The following is a 4,155-nucleotide window of genomic DNA, read 5'->3' on the forward strand; positions in this document are numbered from 1 at the left end:
TTAAACTTTGCCACTGCTACTGGGGTTAGATGGTATTTCATTGTAATTTTGATTTGCATCTCTCCTATGGCCAGTGATTTTGAGCATTTCTTCATGTGTCTGCTTGCCATCTGAATATCTTCCTCTGTGGAAAAGTCTTTCCATGTCCTTTGCCTGTTTGTAATTGTATTATCAGTTTTTTTTCTTATGGAGGTCCTTTAAGAGTCTGTAAACTTTTGATATCTTATCTGAAATGGTATTGCCAAATGGTTTTTCTCAGTCAGTAGGTTTTCTTTCTACTCTGTTGGAAAATCTGTTTGGTTTTTTGTTTGTTTGTTTACATCTTTTTTTTTTAATGTAAGTTGTCCCTGACTTGACATCATTTGAGCTACGACAAACTGCACTTGCGACCGTCCAGGGTTGTGTTGATTTTTACACACATCTCATTAGTGTCAAGTTCCATACACACACTTCCCAGCACATGACCTGCGGGTGGTGTCATTCTCACGGACAACCCCTAAAGACAAAGGTCAGCTTTATAAAGACAATGTGACCAAAAGAGAACCTAAGGGGAAAACCCGAACCAACCAACCACAACTCAAAAAACAAAACCAAACAATCAGAAAGACAACTAGACCCCTGAGGTGTCTGCCTTCCGGGCCGGGCCAACGGAGAGCTGTGGGATCAGAGCACTGGGCTCTATGTACTTAACTGACTGTCCCGGCTAGTCAGCAAATGCATTTAAAGGGGGGAGAAAAGTGCAAATCCTTCCCCAGTCAAGACTGCCATTCCAGGCGCTCACTATTTATTTCACCTTTGTAGACACAGCTGAGGGGCAGCAGACTCCCCACATGTTGGTGAAACCCACTTCGTGTGCCACACCCCACAAGACCCTTCCTATGATGTGCCAGAATTTTAAATCGGGGCAGGATCGTTCAGGAAGAACAGAAGGGAGAAGAAGCCACTGACAACCAAAAACATGATTAAAAATGGGAGATGGATACAAGGAAGAACATCACCTCTGAACGATTATCACTGGTAGGACAGGATTCCCTTCCTCCACTTGTTTTCAATGCCCAGTGTCTGTAAACTCTGATACCGACTCCGGCTGACTCCACAGTCTGAGTCCTTGGAAGCGACGGCCTCTCGGCACTGCGGTCCTCCCTTCTGGAAAGAGCGAGCCTGTCGCGTGCACTTGGTCAGATACTCCGGTAGTCCGAACCCAGGGCCACAACGGCAGCGGCTTCCCACTCCACGGTGAAGAACGAGACTGCTCCAAAAAACCCACAGACCACCATGAGCAGCAGCTGCCAGTGCAGCAGGAGATAGTTGCTGTAGAAGAACGCCACGGCCGCGCAGATGGACTGGACGAACTTGAAGACGGCGAAGGCCAGAGCACTGTCTTCAGCGTAGAGGAAGCCCAGGATGCTGAGCATCTGCGTGTTGAAGCAGCTGTCCCCAAGGCCCAGCAGGAAGCTGCACAGGATGGCCACTTCTTTGCTGGGTGTGATGTAAGCGCTGCTGTCAGTCCCTTGGACGGGTGCGATGGGCGCATCCCCGGGGATGTTGAGAAATATCAAGTAAAAGGCCACAAAGTGCACCAGGAGGCCCAACAGCACGACCGGATTTCGGCCACAGCGATGGTTCTTGCTTAGCAGGCCAAAGAGGCTTCCTCCTAAGATTTCTCCAATGCCGATGAAAATGCCAGAGAGTCCAATGAGGCTCTTCTCCTCTGTCCCAAATTTGTTGACAGCACCAATGCAGGTTCCTTAGACCCCAGTGAAGAAAGTCAACTCCAGACCTGTGTACGCCGTGGTGACGCTCAGGAGCAGCATCTCCTTGGTGACACACAGCTTAAGAGACTTTTTGAACCCATCGATTGCCTTTGTCACGTTGCTCTGAGCCGACTCATTGATTTCCAGATCCTGGTCATCGGAAGATTCATCTTCTCCCAGGACATTTTCGGAATCTGGTTTCCTAATGAGAAAGAAAAGATCCCCACAAGACTGATGACAGTCAGGGCAATGAACACGGTCCTCCGGTCGCTCTCTGAGATCTGTGTCTTCCCTTGCCAGGCGAAATATATGTAGAGATTCCCAAAGAACAAGCTTGACTGTAAGAGTGCCCAGAAAATGCCACTGTTCCTGCCAATCGTGTGCTCATCTGAGCTGATGGTCAGGCAGTTCCCTTGGGCTGTCCAAAACACAGCAGCTGTGATTCCGATGAAGGCGGAGGCCGTGTAGAAGGACCAGGGGAAAGGCTGGATAAAAACGGCAATGTACATGCTATAGAATAAGCCACTTGCGAACATCGAGAGCTGGGGTCCTACAATGGCAACCACAGACGGCGTTATCAAATTTGAAGCCGAGAACACGCCGTAAATAATCGCCATGCTGGTATATCCACTGCCATGAAAATCCGTGCTGTTTAAGCTCCTGATGACAGTTTGCGCCACATTCCCACAAGTTTGAAAGGCGGTGAACATAAACATAAAGGCAACTCCTAAAATAATGATGTTGAAAAGCTTTTTGGACTCCGGGGACATTTTGGCTCGGCTCTGCTGGAGGCCAGCAGCTGCCCCAGGCTGTCAGATCTCCTCGGGACGAAATCACTGATAAATCCCGACGATGGGAGAAATCAGATCCCCAAGCAAGGCAAGTCCAGCGGTCAATGCTATGATCTCGGCCGAGAATCCCGGGTTTAGGGTGCAGCTGTGCCCATGGGCAGCGTCAGGACACCCCTGGGGTGAGAGCCAGGTCGGGAAGAGCTAAGAACCTCGCGGCTCCAGGTGGACGCGGCTGCGGAGGGACTCGGGGCCGCCCGGGATTAGGGAGCCAAGGGCGAGCCGGCCACAGGCAGGGCGGCCCCGCCCCCAGGGCTCTCCCGTTTTGTTTTTGAGAACAGATTCTTCCAATTTACCTCAACCCCGATCAAATTATACAACTCCATGATTAACCCCACACACACCCTCCGCACATCCTCATCCCTTTGCTTCCACCTTCCCCCATCCCCCCATGATTCCTTGTACTCATTCTACAATAATGGTTTTATACAGTATTTGTATTTGTGAGATTGAGTTAGTTCACTCAGCATAATGCTTTCCAGTCCCTCCCAAGTTAGGTAATAATTTACAAAATCATTGCTCCTGTGTCCTGTGTAGTATTCCACTGTGTGAATGTACCATAATTTCTCTATCTAAACATTTGGAAAATGTTTTTTTATGTGCACAGGGATTTAATCTTTAGGAGGTCCCATTTTATCCTCTTCAGATTGAACATTTCTGGATGCATTTGGCAGTCTCTTTACACCATAGACTAGGCCATCTAAGCTTGATATCTGTTTGTCTCTTATGAACTTTTTGGTTTGGGACTTTATTCCCAAGTGTCTGATGCAGTTTGAATTGATTTTTGTGTATGGTGTGAAATGTGGATCCTGTTTCAGCTTTTTACAGGCAGCAATCCAGTTTTGCCAGCAACATTTGTCAATTACCTAATTAATAGGTTTTATTGATAGGTTTTGAGGTCAGGGAGTGCTATGCCTCCCACTTCATTTTTGTTTTTCACAAGTACTTTGCTTGTTTGGGGTCTTTTTCTTCTCCAAATAATCTTGACAATTTCCCTTTTGATCTCCTTGAAAAATTAATTTGGCATCTGGAGTGGGGTTGCACTGAACATGTAAATTATATAGATTTGTCATTTCCACAATATTGAGCTTCTTCTTATACATGAATAGGGCACATTTTCCATTTATTTATGTCTTTTATTGTATCTTGCAGATATTTTCTGTAGGGGATTTTTTTGCACAGGATTTTTGTGTCTCTAGCTAGGTTCACTCTCAAGTATCTCAGTTGTGGTTGACTATTGTAAATGGCATTGCAGTTTTGGTTTCCTTCTCTGAGTTCTCTTTTTTACGGTAGAGGAATCCCATTGATTTTCAGATCTTGCTCTTCTTCTACCACCCTACTAAATTGTTCTAACAGCTCTAACAGGTTTTTTGTTGAGTCCTTGGAGTTTTCTGTGTACACTATCATATCATCTGCATATAGCAGCAGGTTTTTGCTAATCTGGATGCCTTTTCTTTCTCTCTCCCTCCTTTCCTTTCCTTTCCTTTCCTTTCCTTTCCTTTCCTTTCCTTTCCTTTCCTTTCCTTTCCTTTCCTTTCCTTTCCTTTCCTTTC

At 46.5% G+C, this 4,155-nt stretch overlaps 1 pseudogene; it reads right to left on the reverse strand.

Annotated features, from left to right (window-relative positions):
• Window positions 1-1,178: 1,178 nt before the first annotated feature.
• On the reverse strand, window positions 1,179-2,524 carry LOC102874537 (annotated as a pseudogene).
• Between the last annotated feature and the right edge of the window lie 1,631 nt (window positions 2,525-4,155).

Source organism: Elephantulus edwardii, unplaced genomic scaffold (assembly GCF_000299155.1).
Source record: "Elephantulus edwardii isolate Elephantulus edwardi_28Jun2011 unplaced genomic scaffold, EleEdw1.0 scaffold00241, whole genome shotgun sequence".
Taxonomy (NCBI): Eukaryota; Metazoa; Chordata; class Mammalia; order Macroscelidea; family Macroscelididae; genus Elephantulus; species Elephantulus edwardii.